The sequence below is a fragment of the Elgaria multicarinata genome, chromosome 4, assembly GCF_023053635.1.
Source record: "Elgaria multicarinata webbii isolate HBS135686 ecotype San Diego chromosome 4, rElgMul1.1.pri, whole genome shotgun sequence".
In the NCBI taxonomy this organism is placed as follows: Eukaryota; Metazoa; Chordata; class Lepidosauria; order Squamata; family Anguidae; genus Elgaria; species Elgaria multicarinata.
The window spans coordinates 108,981,064-109,000,354 of NC_086174.1; the positions used below are offsets into that span (position 1 = coordinate 108,981,064).

Sequence of the window (19,291 nt, forward strand, 5' to 3'; positions counted from 1 at the left end):
TGGTTAACATTCACTTATAACTCACTCCATTTCATAAGTAAAAGTCAAGTGCTTGCAAAGTCCGCTCACTACTCCGGACATTGAGTGGCCAAGCCACAGGGATCCCCCTCAATGGAATCCTGTGCACAGAGATTAACTGAATTCCACTGGGACCCTGGCAATATGCAATCCTTCCCTTCCACAACAATAAGCAGGTTGCTTGAAACTGAACATGATTGTCCAACTTCTGCTACTTGACCTGACTTCATACCTCTTTAAAAAAAAACAGACAAGGCCCTAAAGCAAACAGACTTTGCTGTGCATTCGGCTTGGCTTCCTACACTATGAAGAACCTGCGTTTATGAAATAAAAATTCAGTTTTTATCATTCTTTCTGGGTCGAGTGTGGGTGGTGGTGGTGGTGTTCATGTCAAGAGATGTGTAACACCTCCGAACAGCCACTTTGTTTCCCTTAAGACCCTCCTCTAAATGCACATTTTCTGGTGAAGCCTTTCAATCATTCCCCTAGTCCTTATTGCAGCCTTTCCCCAACTGGATGCCCTCTAGATGTGTTGGACTACAACTCCCATCACTTCTGTCCACTGACCATGCTGGCTAAGGCTGATGGGAGCAGAAGCCCAAAACATCTGGAGGGGAGCAGGTGTGAGGAAGTTTCCCTTGATGTAACTAAGCCAAAGTACATGTAACTGAAGTCACCACATTTTCCCCTGATTATTCCTGCTCCCATTACTCTATTGCAAAGGTGGGCAACTTGTGGCCCTCCAGAAGTTTTGGCCTACAACTCCCATCATTGCTAGCCAGCATAGCTAATGGTGAGGGATGATGGGAGTTGTGCGCCAAAACATTAGAAGGGTCAGAAGTTGCCAAATCCTGCTTACAGGTTTCCAAACCTTTTTAGTATCTTTTTGTATTTTGCTTCTTTGTATTGCAGAGTCAATGGGCCTTGCTAGACCTACCTGAAAATCGGTGCTTCAGGCGCGGCAAGGCCCCGCTACAATTAGCACGGGCCGTCACGCCTATCTACACGTCAGACGCGACGAAGCCCCGTCACGTCCGCCATATTTTTTGCTCTTGTTAAAGGGGCCGTGTGCGCAGGAATGCACCACTGGAAAGGTAAGGGGTTGTGTGTTGTTGTTGTTTTAAAAAAAGGGGGTTTCCCGGGGGGGCCTCCCCCCAAGTTCCCCACCCTGGACATAAATCCCCCCCGGCGATCTCCCATTCTTCCCTGGCCGCTGATTCCCGCCCCCCCCCTTGTCTCTGGCAGCCGTTTCCGACCCCCCCCCCCATGTCGCCGAATGCCGATCACGCCCCCCCATGTCCCTAGCCTCCATTTCCCGCCACTGCCAATGTCCCCCGGCCTGTGATGGCCACCGCCGATGTCCCCCAGGCCGGGGGACATCGGCAGCGGCAGGAGCGCTGTGGCCCGTCCGCTGCTGTTCCCGGCTACTCGTGTGTAAGTGCGGTAGCCAGGAACAGCAGCAGAATGCGCTATACACCCGCAGTCTCGGGCTGAGCCTGAGATCACGGGGAAAACCAGGCTAACTGGGGTTTCACTTACCCCGCGTCCAGGGAGGTTTCACCCCTACCTGACCCCGGGATCCCCTGTGCATCATCTGGATGCAAAGGGGCGAGCCCAGGGCGAGCACTGGGCTAAACCTCCATCTAGCAAGGCCCTTTGTGTGCTTACCTGCACTGCATTTGTAAAGTTGACATGTCCATGATAGTTGAAAAAACAAATAAACAATACAATTGCTTACAGCTTTCCATGTATCTATTTTAGATTGAAAGCACCTTGAGGCACGAACCTGTCCTACCTGTTCTTTGTAAAACACCTTGTACAAAGATGGTGCTATATAAACAACAATAACAACATGCACTTCAAGAAATCATTGTGTGTAGGTGTCGGCAAAGTAATGAATATATGCAATAATACATATGCCAATAAGGTTAAAAAGATACAGCTTTTAAGGTTGCTATTTAAAATTTAAGTTGAAGCAATTTTAAGAATGGGACAATCTACCATGCCTGCTTGGTTTGCTTCTGATGGTGATTTTGTACATCACAATTCTCCAGTATAATGTTTTAAGAATTCAGTGATAGGTAATATGAATATAACACCCAGATATACTTTGTCAGGAATCAGTGATTAGCTACAACTCACCGTGGATGCAGGTTTGCCTTGTGCACACCTATAATACTTACATTTCATATGAACTTTCTAACACATGCTGGTCTCTATACAGAAGAATTCAAAGCTACTCGGGTCATTGATACATGCACTGTTAAATATATATTCCAGTACAACACACTAAACATGATTGCTTCAAATCTGGGAACAAATAAGGTGACAAGATACTTGGACAGATTCATGTGACCACTTCCATATTTGATCCTGGCCCCTCTTGGTTAATAAAAACTGGAAGGGAGGGAACAGCTGGCTGGGCCAGGGAGGTGAATAATGCCTCTCTGCAAGAGGAGGTGGTCCCAGACCACCTGAAAGCAGCGGTGATGAGACTACTTCTGAAAATACCCTCCCCGGAATCAGATGATCTCAATAATATTAGACTGGTGGCAAAAGTTCTTTTCCTGGGCAAGGTCCTTGAGTGGGTGCCAAACAGCTCCAGAAGCTCTTGGATGAGACAGCTTATCTGGATCGATTTCAGTTTAGGTTCAGGACAGGTTTTGGCTTGAAAACAGCCTTGGTCACCCTAAGTGATGATCTATGTCAGAAGAGAGACATGGGAGTGCGACCCTGTTGATATACCTTGGTATCTCGGTGGCTTTCAATACCATCAAACATGGTAACCTTCTGGGCAATTCTTTGAGTTGGGAGTAGGAGGCACTGCATTGCAGTGGCTTCACTCCTACTTGGATGATCTGCTGTAGAAGGTAATGTTTGGGGGATACTGCTCAGCGCCATAAATTCTCCAGTATGGGGTGCTATAGGGGTTGGTTCTGTCCCCCATGCTATTTTAATGGCTACAAATGTTGACTGGGGTTACCATGAGTTTTTGGAGTTCGGTTTCTCCTTTTCATCATCAGGTAAGGCTCTGAATGTAGTAGATTGGTGCCTGGCTGCAACAATGGATTGGATGAGGTCTAATAAAGTGAAACTCAATTTAGACAAAACTGAGATACTGTGGGTGGACAGTTCTTCTGACAGAATGTAGGGTGTTCAACCTGTTCTGAATGGGGTTGTGCTCCCCTTGAAGGAGCAGGTTCATTACTTGAGGGTTCTCCTGGAGCTATCTCTATCACTGGAGGCTCCGTGGCATGGAATGTCTTCTACCAGTTTCAATTGATGGCCCAGCTACATCCCTATCTGCAAAAGGGTAACTTGGATTCAGTAGACTATCCTCTGGTAACCTCCAAGTTAGATTACCACAGTGCCTGGGGCCATCCTCAAAGGAGGTTTGGAAGCTGCTGCTGGTGTAAAATGCAGCAGCCAGATTACCTGCAGGGACCAGAAGTTCTGAACATATAACACCAATTCTGGCTTGCTTGCACTGGCTGCCTGTGTTTCCAAGCCCAATTCAAGGTGCTGGTTTTGACCTATAAAGCTCTACATGGCTTGGAACCAAAATACCTGAGAGATCGCCTCTCCCAGTATGACCCTATTCCTACACTATGATCATCATCTGAGACCCTCTTCCAGGTGCCTCCTCCAAAGTTGGTCTGGAGGGTGGCGATAAGGGACAGAGCCTTCTCAGTGGTGCCCCCCAGGCTGTGGAATGAGTTCCCCACTGAGGTTTACCTGGCACCAACATTGTCATCCTTTTTGTGCCAGGTTAAGACTCTCCTCTACTCACAGGCTTTTGACAGCATAGAATTCAGTTTTAACTGGTCCTGGGATTTTTATTGAGTATTAAAACGTTTTGTAAAGTGTTTCCATATTATGTTTTATATTGTATTTATAAGTTTTAATCTTTTGTAAACTACCCAGAAAGCTTTGGTTATTGAGTGGTTCAAAAATGTAATCAATAGTAATAGGAACAACATGATTACGGTGTCTCCCATTATAACAGGGGCAGAGAGTATGATCTATTTCTGAAGACCAGATTCCTAAATAAGTATATCCATCCATGAAAACCAAACCCAACTTGCTCAGAAGTGGATCTCAGAAGTGGCAAGATCCACAAAGAAGAATTTGGGGCACAGCCAAGAAAGGATTTGTTCTTGGATTGTGCCAGAATTAATACAACCACCATCCTCATAAATTAAACACAAAATATGTTCTTAATAAAGTCAAGTCAATTTGACATTAATTTTAAGATAATGTTGCTAGTCGTCACGGACAGAGGAGGGGAAAAATCATTAAGACGTATGCCACCTCTGGAAGCTGTAAACACTACAGTACCATTGTGCCAGATGCATAATCCTACCACAAAGCAGAAACTTGGCCAGAGCCAAGGAAGGTTTTGGATCATGCCACAAGGAAAGCCATCACCTGCATTATATATTTAACTGACACAATTCTACTTTGTTCAGCTTTGTATGTAGCTGACTTTAACCACAATGACTCCAAAGGTACATACCAGAATGATGTAATGTGAACACACTCTGAGTGGGACAGGACACCAACTCACGCAGTAAATATTATATTTTAAAGAAATTCTCGGCTTTCAAAATGCTTTTTTTTACACCTCTTAATTATTTATTGGCTTACTTGCTTGCACGTGAAGTATTCATCATAGGAACATTTCCAGGGCTAGAAAACCACTCAAAATGCATGTGAACCGGCCCTAGAATGCTTCCATTGGCAGCTCTACATAGATCTGAAAACATTTTCAAATTCCTTCATGTCCCCAAGATTTTTCCAGCCCCAGTAATGCATAATGTTGTGATCAAAACCCACTATTTGCAGTCTTCATGAGAGAGGGCGGGGGCTGGCTTTAACACCAGCTGTTGCTGGGGAAACCCATGTGTTACCTATCAGATCTCTCAAGAGTATGCTCTTGCTCCAATTCTTTAGAAACCCATAGCTAAGGGGGGGGGGGAGCACACGCTTTGCTTGCTTAAGGTCCCAGATGCAATCCCTGCCTCCTTTTGTTAAAAGGGTCTGAAGAAGTGTGGGGGTTAAGGAAAAAAGACCTCCGACCAAGGCTTTAGAGAACCGCTGCAGGCAATACTGAACCAGATAGCCCAATACTCCAACGTTGTCCAAAGGAAAGGGAAATATGTCACGTCCTAAAGCAGCTGCATCCAGAAAGAAGCAGGCTGAAGTCAATTGCACTTAAAGGTAGTTTCTCACTACTACATCTTTCATGACCAGGGGTGAGCAAATTGTGGTTCGCCAGATGTTTTGGCCTATTACTCCCAGCAACCCTAGCTAACATAGGTAATAGTGAGGGATCACAGGCACTATCGGTCAAAACATCTGGAGGGCCACAAATTGCCCATTCCTGCTCTAGACTCAAATCTGATTTTACTACACCAACTTGAAAAGCAACGTGTATAACTTTACACAAGGGCCTCTCGTCTCATTTTTTAAAAGGGTAGGTTACTGGGGGTGGGTGGAAGAGTTAGGAGTACAGCAGTATTTTGGTTAGCTGCTGGCTACAAGTAGATCAAAAATTCTGAGTAAGACATACAACGTCATCCGCCACTTCACCAAACATTGTAGCACTGGTATGGGTTGCAGAAAAGCTTGGTAAAGCGATGTTTCCTGTACCATTAAAAAGAATAGTAAAGGGATGGGAGATTGAAGCCTTCTTGGGAGAGCACTTCATGGGGAATGCTATACCTGAAGTTCCATCCTCTCCACAGTTTATAAAACACAGGAGAGCTCAGGGCCTGGACTTGGCAGGTGCCTCCATGCTTAATCAAAAAAACTTTAGGTAAAGGGAGAGGCAAACAGTAGACTTCCAATTAAGCCCCACCCTGAAAGCTTTTCAGTCCAAATGGAAACACCTATGACTAACAGTGTAACAATGTAGAGCTCCAATGAACAGAGCACACAGGTTGCTAATAATTGACAAGCATCACCTGCTGCTACCTGGTATCAGGTACTTCAGTGCTCAGATCAGAAGAACCTAATCTCACTAGGTCACTCAGCACAACGTTGATGCCTCCTGATAAAGACACACTTTTAGAGAAAAGATGGTCCTTCCGAGAATACCTTCTACAAAGAAGTTAATAAGCAATTTGCATTCTGCTGGGCTCCCACATTCAGATTCCTCCATACGTTGTTTGCTTTAATGTTATGGATGCACCAATGGAAGTCATTCCTAGTTTCCTTTTTTGTTTCTCCCCTTTTAAAATGCTTAAAGTCTCTGCTTAGGTCCTGTCAAGATTTCCTGATTTTACTAGCAAATAACAACCGACTCCCCTGCTTCTCATAATAAATACAACTAAGGGTGGATCCAGATTACTGTTTTCTCACAAAGCAGTGAAACTCTGTAGTCAACAAATATGGAACAAAGTTGCCTGCAAGAATCCACAAACAGGAGACCAAAACTAGCAGTGTCCCTGGGAAAGTGATTTAAAGTTCAATTTCTAAAAAGAGAGAGTCGGTTGAAGAATTATCTCTTCACTGTGAGATAAAATGAAGTCACAAAGTCTTTGCACCCTTCTTGTTCTTGAACTTTTACACTGTTCCTGTTTTGGTCTACTGGGCCTTAGACAAACTATAACAGGACAGTGGTTTTTCAAGAAGTTGCCACAGACTCCTCAGACAACCTGGCCAGTTCAAGGTCTACACTGCAAAAGGAATCATGCAATCGGAATATATCTGCTTTGCTTCCCATCCTAAAATATGCAAAAGAGAGGATTATCAACTCCCTGTCTTTTCAAATGCTTAAAACAGACATTCCCACCCAGCCACTGCCTAAACCTAGAGAATTTATGGAAACTAAAATAGTTTGATGTCTATTCCAGTGCTTCTCTTCCCAACCAAGACACCAGCACTGCAAAGTTGAAGAACACTGTTTAGTTCTTGTCAGCAATACGCTACAATCCCTGGAAGACATTTGAAATGGGAAGAGATCTAGGAGATGTTAAAATAATGACCACCACCCGTTTATAGTGTACTTGGATTTTGCCAGACCTTTGTTACTTAAGCTAGATTGGAGAGTGAGTCACATTGCTCACCACCACCCCTGTTAATGTGCAGCACAAGAAACACTCTCCTGTCAACCTTTGTACTCTACTGAACTTCAGATCAGGTTCACCAGTTATTTTACAACTTAATGGTTTTAAGAATCGTGTGGGAAGCTAACTCACTTTCCAAAGAAGTCCCACTCGCTCCCTGAGCACTTGTTGCAAATTATGAGATCTAATCTTGTTCCAATTCAGAAGCAGTATGTGAATTATTCAAAAATATGTCATCTTCCTAAGTGACTGCATATTTCTCTAAATCTATTAATGTAATGTTGTTATTTATTTTATCCTCATACCAAAGAGTGAAAGCAATTAAACCTGCCAGAAACCATTTGCACCCACATGCACTATGAAGGATGCTCTTGCACATGAGGTTTTCCTCCACCAAGTGTGCTCATTTAGTACACCAAAGACTCAAAAGAGAAATAGTTTGCCAGTGAATGCAAGGAGCTGTAGGTCTTTTTTTCTGTTTAAACTTGCACAGCATTGTGCCCTTACACATATAAGTCTACATGCTTTCAACAGTTTTGCTTAATGAGGAAAATTAAACCCTTGAGAACTCTTTAAAACCCCATCAAAAGAACATCTGCCCCTAGAAGAGTTAAGAAGTATATCTTACTTTATCGTTAACTTTTGCCAATTTCCATAAACCACACACAGACAAGTATTTATTTCTGAAGGATGGACCATCATATACGAACAGGACTTCAATATTAGCAGCTACTGCAAAGCCTAGATAATTATCACTCATATCTTCTGTATAAATCCACGTTAAAATTATATTCACATTTCACAGCCTATCTATTGGGGTGGACCATTTAAATTCCTGTTCTTTAGTTCTCACCTTGTTAACTGTGGGTTAGAGCATAGGTTACGGTTGTCATGGAGATGCTGCTAAAAATGACCTCCTACCCCATTACAACTTGAAGCACTTACCATGTAGAATTCAGCCCGTGGGACCCTTGGAGTGGGTGTATAGGCTCTTAATGCTGATATTACATGTGGTAAGTGCTTCAAAATATTATGGGTCACTTACTTTATAAGCAGCTGGTTTTGCTGACATCTGTGTGGTAGTTATAATGTGTGCTCAAGCTCATTGCATTATCTCCATTTACTGCACCCCATACCTGTGCAAAGTACACCAAGAGGAAGAGTGCATGCCCAATCATACGCAATCTACTTAGAGAACTGAGACATTCAATAAGCATAAAGAACATGTGAGAATGGGGCCAGGGCTCACAAAGGCCAATTTTCGCCATGGGGCAGGAGTGGGAAACCTCCGTCAGTCAGAGGGCAGAGTTCAATTTCAGAGAAGGTCTTGTGCCGGCTGGGGCCAGATGCAAAAGGAACAGGGCCCAAATCTCCACAATAGTTTATCTTAAAGCTTTTACTGCTTGTAACTGAGGAGAAACATTACAATCTTTTGAAGGGGGGACACACAACCGTGTAAAAGCCAGGAAAACACCAAATGATTGGCGGTCAGGGAAAGCAAGCGGGACTATCTTGGGAAACCTGGAGAGCTGAACTGAGAGCCGAGGTAGGCTGGACTTGGCCCACAGACCTGGGGTTCAACACCCCTGCCACCGGGAAATGCATGCACTTTGTTGGCATCTAAGGTTACACATGCCTCCTTATGACAGAGATGCCCAAGGTTCAGTTTCAGGCATTTGGCAGAAGTGCAAGAAAACAGGAACCATAATATCATTCAAGCTTCCTGCCCCAACCTCACCTGTGCCTATGTCATGCATCTCACAAATACGCCCATCACAAAAAAGAGAGCAATTTTCAAGGTGGGGAATGCCTTGGGTGTTCCCCCCCCCCTTTTTTAATGTAGCAAACAAACATAGCAATTCTTCTGTAAGCTGTATTAAGCAGAGTTTTTCTCAACTGAGAAAATTATTATTATTGTTGTTATTATTATTGTTGTTATTTATTATTTATTATTATTTATTTATTACATTTTTATACCGCCCAATAGCCGAAGCTCTCTGGGCGGTTCACAAAAAGTTCATAAGGAACTTTCTGCCACTTATCTGTTCTTGACTGCATGCTGTAATAAAACATCCTGATAAGAAAGTCTTAACTTTTTTCCGCTCAACAAATCCCACAGCACTTCCTCTGTTTTCCTTATTGCGTTCCCCTTCTTTAATTAAAACAGATTATTATGGTAAGGGCTTAGGGCTTCTCTATTAACACCAGAGACTCATGTTCCACCTTAATCATCACCTACTGAATTAGTTAGGAGGCAGCATGTTAATTTAATGAATGAGGCAGGCAAGGTAACAACCCTAGCACAAGGAAATGCTGCACAACCATCATCTTGAGTAACTATGGCTCTTCACGTTTAAACTCTCACCCCACCCCCCAACTCCCCAAGTGTGAAAACTTCTTGAGAAGAAGCTACCCTCGCACACGGTAAGGGAACATACAGCACCCTGACTTTGACTCCCTACAGATTACCAGCTCTGGGATGTCAGCTTCTCCTTCCTTCCAAAAACTTAAGCGGGTAGAAAGGTTTTTGTTTTTTTTTCAGAACCGGAAAAGCTTCCACGTTCTCTTTAGGTCAAAAGTACTGCAGCTTCTCCCAGCCACAAACACTTCATGCAGAGGGCAATTGCTGCATTTAAAAAGTTCTTGTTAAGGTGAGCCATTAAGCAGCAACAATTGCCACCCATGGGTTCCCTAATAACAGAGATGGAGGTCATCCCACGTATCAACATGTGATGAATAGATGAAAACACACTTTGACATACACAGAATAAATACTATATTATATAATATAATATAAGTGCATTATATTGCATATTATCAACATGTCATTATAATGCGCACACGCGCGGGGTGGTTGGTGTATACTTTTTTTTTGGAGATTAATCTGATGCGCATTTATGGAGACAGCCCTCACCAAAACCAAACTTCACCAAACAAAACTTCTCTGACGCTCTTTAAAAGATACAGATCCCTGGCGGATCCCAGGCTCCATCTGTCAAAGTCAAGTCGGGATTCACGCGAATAGATCGACGAAGAGCATCAGCAACTTACAGGAGGAAAACGACGCCAAACGAAGGAGCGGAGGGGCAGAGAGAGCCGCGGCGGCCAGGAGCGGGGGGTGGGGTGGAATACAAGAAACTCGGGATAGAACATGGGGAGGTGGGAAAAAGAAAGGGGGCTCAAGGCTGAGAGGAGACCGCATCCGATGGCGTTGGGGGAGAGGAGAGGGGGAGAGACCCGGGCTTGCCGGCTGCCCCCAAGTTTACCTGCTGTCGTCGTAGCCCCCGCGCTCCGTCCCCAGCTGATGCCGACTCGGCCCGGGCGCTGCGCTGTTGCGGCTGCTGCTGCTCCGCCCCAGCGTTCCTGGGAGCCGGGGCGGAGTCTCCGCTGACGTCACGGCAGGACGGGAGGAGGCAGCGCCTGGTGCAGCGGCTGTCGGGCCGGCCGGCCGGCCGGCGCACCGACTTTCCACAGCTCCATCCCAAGTGTTACTGAGCATGCTCCTGTGTGGCGGACATGCTCAGTAGGAGCGACGAAGTCCTGTGCCCTTCTGTGGCCCAGTCTTGGGACTAAAGTTGGGAAAAGGTGGGCAGCAAAAGTCTAAATTGCATTTTTTAAAAAAAATATTTTTAAAGGAAGGGAAAAGATGATTAAAATGTTGTGAAAAATCTGCGGTGAAGTATAAGGACTCCAGATCTGACAAGAATGAAGGATGCTCAATCTCTCAATTTAGAGTCACTGCAAGTGTTGGCAAACTTTACCCCAAAACAAGAATATCTGAATGATCCCATTCCAGTGAGAAAATCTAACACTTGTAGAATTTAGGTGACAGTCAGCTCCTTGCACTAAAAACAAACAAAAGAACAAAGTTTAGCCTGAGGATCGCCAAAGTAGACTCGGGGCATGTCTACCCTAGCCCTATATCCGGGGATCGTTCCTGTGCATCCAAATGCCACACAAGGGATCCCAGGAGCAGGCAGGGACGATCCCACCACTTTCTTGGGATAACCCTTAGGTGTAGAAAGGGCCACAGAGAAGTATAAAATTGACAGGTAATTTCCATCATTCTGCAGGAAGGGACAAATAGCTAAACATACCCAAGAGTACTGAATGGAGTGTATTCAGTTATTGACAAATATCTTAGATCTGAATGCAATGCAGTATTTTGGGAGGGGGCTGGGGAGAGAGAAAAGGGGGTCTCATTTAGGAACGTAGGAAGCTGCCTTTTACTGAATCAGACCATCTAGTCCAGTATTGTCAACTCTGAATGGCAGCAGCTCTCCTGCTTGGTGTAGATCTGGCCCAGGAATGCACATCCTTTTAGCCCCATGAGCTGTATCTGGCATCTCCAGGGTGCTGCTGTGTTCATATGTGCACTCACACATGAATATACAAGCACACAAGACCATGAGATAAGGAAGGAGTTAACTTGCTACTAATACTAGTAAGAGAAACCCTTTCCTTATCTTCAATCTCTGCAAGCCACAGTTTTTGCATTTCTGCTCAACACCCTCTGGGGATGTACTAAAAGAATTACAAGTGGCTTTTGAAAGCTATAGCAGAAGCTATGTTATTACATGGGCCTTCTATTTTACTCTAGCGTGACAGAGAACAAAGAAATATCCCAAAAGTAAAGCAATATCGCAGACAAAATCTTCAATGATAAATGTATTAAAATCTCAAACATTTCCAAGCCTATATAAAGTAGAATCATAATTAACATCATGACCATACACAAAGGGAATAGTATTTTATATATATCACAAGAGCAGCTCCTGTATACAGTACCTGGATTTTTTACTGTTTTTTTAATGTATTTTTCTATTTGGAAATAGTGTTTGCGATTGAATACATTCGTATTTGAAGATTTTGTCTGTTACCAAATATTTCAGCATTTGGGAAAATGCTTTGTGATCTGAAATTTGGATTTCTGAGCTTCTCTCTAATCCCTTTTTGTTTTGGTTTAGTTTTTTTCTTACCAAGCAGTACATGCAGATATTCCTTCCCATCCAGCACAAAATTATAGCATAATAATGTATTTATTTGGAACATGTGTTAAGAAAGAAAGGACAAATGTGTAATGTACATATTCATTGGAAAGATACAAAAGAATGGAAGGAAGATCAAAGCAGGTATTGTGTAGTGTGAGCAGAGCAGAGGTGGTGATAAATCCCCTGCCAAATCCAGAATTTCCTGTGTTATTGAAACCAGCTCTGAACAAGTTTGTTTTCTTTTAATCTTTACATGTGTGACACAGAGTGTCACTTTGGCTACATAGCTGACATGCACATTTTTCCATAATTGCGGACAACTATCTCTCTTTGACCCAGCCCCCAGGGATGATAGAACAACTCCTTCTCTGATAATGCCCATCTTTGGAAGGCTGCAGCAGCCATTTCATTGTACGGCCTTCCTTAATCCAACAGAAAGCCAATACATTTGCCATTTAAATTCTGAATGGTTTCACTTCAGGCATTTCATTTCTAAACAGTTTCAAAGGTGTGTTTGGGCAGGGTTCTTGCAGTAGGCCAGGCATGCTTCACTAATTACATTGCTCATTCATGTGGCGTGGTACACGGGTATTAATTTGATGTGAAGAAAACATGAACAATTCCTGCTGGAATGATGACATCTAACCACTTCTGCGACTGCACCTACGATTATTTTAACTTTGGTCTTCAGGCCACACCCATTTGCCGGCTTGGTTCTTTGTGACATCATGACAATCATAAGAGATGGGCAGCCTTCAACAAACCTACTCACCAATAGGCAAGAAAGTCTTTGATCTTGCTCAGGGATAAAAGGTTGCATTACAAGTGCTAAATTAAGCTGTTAGAAAAACCAGGAGGAGGAGGAAAAAGAGAGAGAGAGAGATTGTTCTCTTGTTCTAAACACCATACACAAGGGTTTCTTTCCCCTCCTTTTCTGGGCATACTGCAGATGTGATTGGTGAGTTCTGTGGGCCATCCCCACCATTTTCAATTCCTCTCTAGTGCTGGTTGGTATTGTGTTTCAGTTTCTCTCACCCCCTCCACAGGCAAAGAAGCTTTCACCCACAAATGGTCTCTGTATATACACAATAAAATGAGCACTTTGCTAAATGGAATGCTATACGCACTTATCTGGGAATAAGTCCCACTGAACACAATGGGGCTTACTTCTAAGTAGACATTCATGGGACTTTGGTTATTTTCATTTTCAATTTTACTGTATTTTTTTTTTATTTATATAGACTTATATCCCACTCTCCAACCCTGAAGAGTTCCCAGAACCACTGAAATAAAAAAAGGTCTTCATCTGGCACTCGAGACGGCATTGCAAAGATGGGATGACACCACCAATTATTATTATTATATATATATATATATATATATATATATATATATATATATATATATAGAGGCCCAAAGGCCTTATGTTATATGGCCAGCTGCCTCACCTCAGAGGTTACACCTCTTATTTCCAAACTACATGTTGCACTTACTACATTGTGTGTACCTAAGCAAGGATGTGTTTCATATTTGACCAAATCCTACAGCAAATCAGGCTAAGCTGGACAGCGTCAGAAGAGGTATGAATAAAAACGGGGACAAATCAGGCTAATTTGGACAGCTTCAGAAGAGATGAATAAAAACGGGGACGTCTCCAAATAACTCTCCTGAAGATTTGGGATTCAAAGTGACAGAGATACTGACATTATGCCTCAAAAATTGATACATTTCTTCCCAAACTCTTCATATAATGAAAACACCAGAGTGGGGAAAGGGTGTAACTGACAGCTCTAGCTCCTAATCACAGTGAATGGTTTTACCAAAGGTCTCCAATGCCAGTGCTTTAGGGAAAGATATTGAAGTAATAGATCTCAACTGAGCAGAAAAAAAAAGGTTTTAAGTTTTTCATTTACCATAGATCCCTAGCCCCTGCATCTAGCCTTCTGAAATTTGCCAAGTTTTTTTTTTGGGGGGGGGGGGGAGTTAGGAGAAGTAAATCACTTCCACAAAAAAGGCTGCACTTACCCTTCTGAAATTTTTGCAGGAGGAACAAACTCTATGCTTAGCTTAGTATGGAAAGCCTATTTGTAAGCAGATCATTTTCATAAAATTGCTTACAAAAATGTAGGGGGATAAATGCATTGGTTTTTCTTTCGTTTTCTTTTTTTTTGAAACCTCCAAACTCTAAAGGCTGCTGTTGCACAAAGCATCCTGCATCTATTTATCTGAAACCTGTCAAGCTTGATCCCCTCAGAAGGGACAACTATCCCTACAAATTTCATCCAGTTCTGCCAAGAAATAAAGAAGTTATTGCATGTTCTAGAATTATTTATAGCATGTTCATTTCTGACTACTCACAGAAGTTTTCAGGTCAATTTAACAACACAGTAAACAAACAGGAGGTCTCGCATAGGTCCCCCCCCCCCAATTCCATTTTAAAATACATCAGAGAGGATTTTCAGACAGGTGGGAAATCACGTTTCTTTACTGTTGCTCCACTCCCTGGTTCTCTTCCGCAATAGGGACAAGCAGAATCACATCAGAAAGGGGAAGAAAGCAGCAACCACATGGCCCATTCAGTTTAGTGGGACAGCACCGTCTAGTGAGCGTTTTATAGTGCAACTTCTGCACACAGCAGGAAATAGCGACAAATATCACTATAGTGCAGAAAAGTCGGGTTTGGGGGTGTCTTATTTTGTGACAGGAAAAAGAGCAGAGGGAGCGGGAGATACGCAGGATCACTCCATCATTATTATTATTATTATTATTATTTATTTATATAGCACCATCAATGTACATGGTGCTGTACAGAGTAAAACAGTAAATAGCAAGACACTCGTTTGGAGAAACCCCGAACAGCACAAAATTGGCAGCATGTAAAGCTGACATTGTGCTATGAGCCATTTGAGGAAGGACCTTAAAGAGGGTAATTAATACAACAAAGGCAGGCAGGCCCAATCCCCATGTGTGTACTCAGAAGTAAGTCTAATTATGTTCAATGGGGCTTACTCCCAAGTAAGTGTGACAAGGGTTGAAAACTTACAGCAAAATCTTACTTCTACTCAGAAGTAAGTTGTGGCTTTTCTGGGAGCTGAAGGAAACAGACAAGACCCTGCCTCCTTTGCATACATGCCAGGGAGGGGATCCCTCGATTCAACTGTGTTTGCCATTCAAAGGAGCCCAGGGAAACAGCAGCAGGACTTTCAGTGTAATTAATTTCAGTCCTGTGAAAGAAACAGGAAGCATAACAGCAGTAGGAAAACGGGATTTCCCTTAAAGCCCTCAGTCAAATCTTCCTCTGGGATATTCCATTACATCCCCCTCACCCACCCCTGCAACAAGCAGTAATCTATGGCTGAGCATGCTCAGTCCTCCTTGGGCCATTTGGGGGACCCCCGATACCCTTAGGAGTTTTCTTAAGTTTGTGTTGTACTTCTACAAACCTTGGGTTTTCCCCAAGCCTGATACCTTCCTCTTGTGTGTGGACAGTGCCATTTTTTGCTGCATAAGCGATGGCACACGGGCCTGACCACTGGAAAGAGAGAGGAACAAGGTCTAAGATTCTGCTGCATAGGATAAGAGGAAGGGCAGATTCCGGCCCCTACCACCAGCCATATCAGTGGACCAAAGAGCCATTGGGTGGCTGTACCATTTGCCTCACAGGAGGATCATCATGGCAAGGGGGAGACCAACCTGCCCCCATCCATTGGCCAGTGAAGCACCACTGCTTCAATGCTTGTTTTCTCTCTACCTACCTCCCTGGTTCCTTCTTCCCCTTTTCTATATTGTATCTATTTAACTTTGAACCTGCAGGTAGGAACCTTCATGTTTTCATAACTGTACAGCAGTTAGAACTCTTTAGGTGCTTTCTAAACATTAAATAATGGTTATTATTTGTAGAATGACCCAATCTGTGATTATTTTTGCTTCCAAGTTTATTTTTATAAGGAAGTTTAAATTTACATTAGTTTTCACTTATGGGGTTGATTGTAACGTGAGCTGGCAGGCCTATAAACAAATCAAAATTATGCCAGAGAGGTTGTTGGCAGCCAATGCCATCCAAAGAAAGAGCCAGAGAGAACACATTGAATCCGTTCTACTTCCGTTTGCGCTGGCAATAAAGTAGGTTCCAGTCCATGCTGCTTCCCACTTGCTGGCAGTAAAGAAAGCCTGCTTTTTTGAAGGAGCCTTTCAAGAACAGGCCAGTAAACTGAACAACTCTCTATTCCTCTCTGTGTGTTTTTAATCTCAGAAAATTTAAGCTATCAGGAATTTACATGCATCTGGTTCAGATTTTTGTGAACTGCCCAGAGAGCTTCGTCTGTGGGGTGGTATATAAATGTAATAAATAAATAGTGTAGTGTGATGTCCAGACACAACCACTCAGAAACTAACATTGCCACAGTTTGTTCATGTACCTCTGTTTACACATTTGCAATCCATATCAGCTAGCAACTCAGTTAATATGTCTGGTTCAACCCCTTGAATTTGTGAATCAAACTTAAACCTTTTCTTTTAGCTTGCATCAATAGACCTCACAAATAGATGTAATTGTATATATGGCCACACCAGCTTGCTGCTTAAATTGGCAGGCTCTACTCACAACGATGTACTCCAGGCTACCATTTCAACCAATATGCTTATGGAGGCATTGATTCTTGTATTGTGTTAGTGGGCAGCATGAGGTATATTACAGGAAGTGGAGACTAGTTCAGATGTAATGTTCTCAATCTATCAGTCAAAGAATGTTTGTTGTGCTTTCCCCTCACTTTTGTCACATTCCTTAATTAAGAATTCTGGGATTCATTAAACCACACATTTCCATTTCCATTTGAATGGGAAACTATGAAAATGTGATTTGAAGTCCTTGAATGACTACATGTACCAGTTATTCTTGGGATATGTTGGGGAAAACATTTGCTGCAGAGGTGCCCTTATTCATTTTTGAGATTGATAAACAAATGGTCAAAGAACACCTAATTTCCTTGAATGAGTTAAAATCTCCAGGGCCCGATGAACTGCATCCTAGAATAATGAAGGAGCTAGCGGAAGCCCCGCTCGTGCTCTTCGTTCCTCTGATGTCATGTTTCTCACCTGCCCAAGGGTCTCCACTTCCCTTGCTCGGCTTCGTCCATTTTCTTCGGCTGCCCCTTACGCCTGGAATGCTCTTCCAGAGCATTTGAGAACTACAAGTTCAATCGCAGCTTTTAAAGCTCAGCTAAAAACTTATCTTTTTCCTAAAGCTTTTAAAACTTGATTTTGTTCTGACTTTTATACTGCCTGTTTGGTGCATTCTCTTCCCCTCATTGCTTTATTATGATTTTATTAGAATGTAAGCCTATGCAGCAGGGTCTTGCTATTTATTGTTTTACTCTGTACAGCACCATGTACATTAATGGTGCTATATAAATAAATAATAATAATAATAACTTTTGTCTATTATCTTTGCAAAATCATGGAAGACGGGTGAGGCACCGGATGACTGGAGGAGGGCTAACATTGTCCCTATCTTCAAAAAGGGCAAAAAGGAGGAACCTGGGAACTACAGACCAGTCAGTCTGACATCCATCCCTGGGAAAATTCTGGAGCAGATTATAAAGAAGTCAATCTGTAAACACCTTGAAATCAATGCAGTGATTACAAGAAGCCAACATGGATTTGTCAGGAACAAATCCTGTCAGACTAACTTGATCTCATTTTTTGATCGGGTAACCTCCCTTGTGGACTGTGGGAATGCTGTGGACGTCATATATCTTGACTTCAGCAAAGCTTTGGACAAAGTACCACATGACATTCTGATTAACAAACTAGCTAAAAGTGGGCTAGATGGAACAACTATTAGGTGGATTCACAGTTGGCTACAGAATTGGACTCAAAGAGTACTTATCAATGGAACCTTCTCAAACTGGGGAGAGGCAACGAGTGGGGTACCGCAGGGCTGTCCTGGGCCCAGTGCTCTTCAACATTTTTATTAATGATTTGGATGATGAGGTGCAGGGAACGCTGATCAAATTTGCAGATGACACAAAATTGGGTGGGATAGCTAATACCCTGGAAGACAGAAACAAACTTCAAAGTGATCTTGATAGGCTGGAGTGCTGGGCTGAAAACAACAGAATGCAATTTAATAGGGATAAATGCCAAGTTCTACATTTAGGAAATAGAAACCAAAGGCACAGTTACAAGATGGGGGATACTTGGCTCAGCAATACTACAAACGAGAAGGATCTTGGAATTGTTGTAGATCGCAAGCTGAATATGAGCCAACAGTGTGATATGGCTGCAAGAAAGGCCAATGCTATTTTGGGCTGCATTAATAGAAGTATAGCTTCCAAATCACGTGAGGTACTGGTTCCTCTCTATTCGGCCCTGGTTAGGCCTCATCTAGAGTATTGCATCTAGTTCTGGGCTCCACAATTCAAGAAGGACGCAGACAAGCTGGAGCGTGTTCAGAGGAGGGCAACCAGGATGATCAGGGGTCTGGAAACAAAGCCCTATGAAGAGAGACTGAAAGAACTGGGCATGTTTAGCCTGGAGAAGAGAAGATTGAGGGTTGCTGGCAGTAAAGAATGACTGCTTCTCTGAAGAAGCCTTTCAAGAACAGGCCAGTAAACTGAACAACTCTCTATTCCTCTGTGTGTTTTTAATCTCAGAAAATTTAAGCTATCAGGAATTTACATGCATCTGGTTCAGATTTTTGTGAACTGCCCAGAGAGCTTCGGCTATTGGGCGGTATAAAAATGTAATAAATAAATTAATTAAAATACCTGCAAAAGAATTGGTATTTGCATCTGGTATATTATTTAAAGTTGCAAATTATTATTATTTCATTTGAAAAACAGAGAATGTTATTTTGGGTCTCTCCACTCCATTTTTCCAGACTAGTGCAAAGCATGCTTTAAGGTAGATTCCTGCAATGACCCGGGGGGCGGGGGTTGGACTTGATGGCCTTATTGGCCCCTTCCAACTCTACTATTCTATGATTCTATGAAGGTCAAATGTGAATTCTCATAAGAACGAGATATTTTTCTGAGCTTGAAAATTGGTTTTATGAACATTGGCAAAACACAAACTAACAGGGGGCCTGATCCTGAAGGCTGCTTGTATGGCTAGAAGGAACTCCTGCTAGGAGGAAGATGTCCTCCATTTCTGCAGAACCTCCCCACCACCACCACACACACACTCCTCTGTGGCTCTGTTCATTTATTATCC

General features: G+C 42.9%; 1 protein-coding gene across 5 annotated transcripts in view; it reads right to left on the reverse strand.

The window, feature by feature from the left end:
• MYO6 (myosin VI) overlaps positions 1-10,431 on the reverse strand; it is a 153,836-nt gene extending 143,405 nt beyond the window's left edge. For all 5 annotated transcript variants that reach the window (XM_063124932.1, XM_063124931.1, XM_063124930.1 and 2 more), the window contains exon 1: positions 10,355-10,431. The gene's annotated coding sequence lies outside the window, so the exon portion shown is untranslated. The remainder of the gene's footprint in view (positions 1-10,354) is intronic.
• Positions 10,432-19,291: the final 8,860 nt, after the last annotated feature.